Consider the following 261-nt stretch of genomic DNA (forward strand, 5'->3'; position numbering starts at 1 on the left):
AACCAAACCTAATCAAATTTTCTATTTTCTATTTTCAATAAAATAAAACAAATATAAATATAGGAGACATGATAAATGCGGAAGTAACCAATCGGGTATGCGGGGGAAGCAACTTTTTTTTTTCGTTTTTTTAGAATTTTTTTTCCCGGCATCAAGATCACACGAAAATATGAACATTTAGAAAAGACACTTCGTGATGAATATTATTATTTAGGCGAGAAAACGATCGACAAAAATAACATTCAAGATAATATTGTTCGT

Source organism: Rutidosis leptorrhynchoides, chromosome 2 (genome assembly GCF_046630445.1).
Source record: "Rutidosis leptorrhynchoides isolate AG116_Rl617_1_P2 chromosome 2, CSIRO_AGI_Rlap_v1, whole genome shotgun sequence".
NCBI lineage: Eukaryota > Viridiplantae > Streptophyta > Magnoliopsida > Asterales > Asteraceae > Rutidosis > Rutidosis leptorrhynchoides.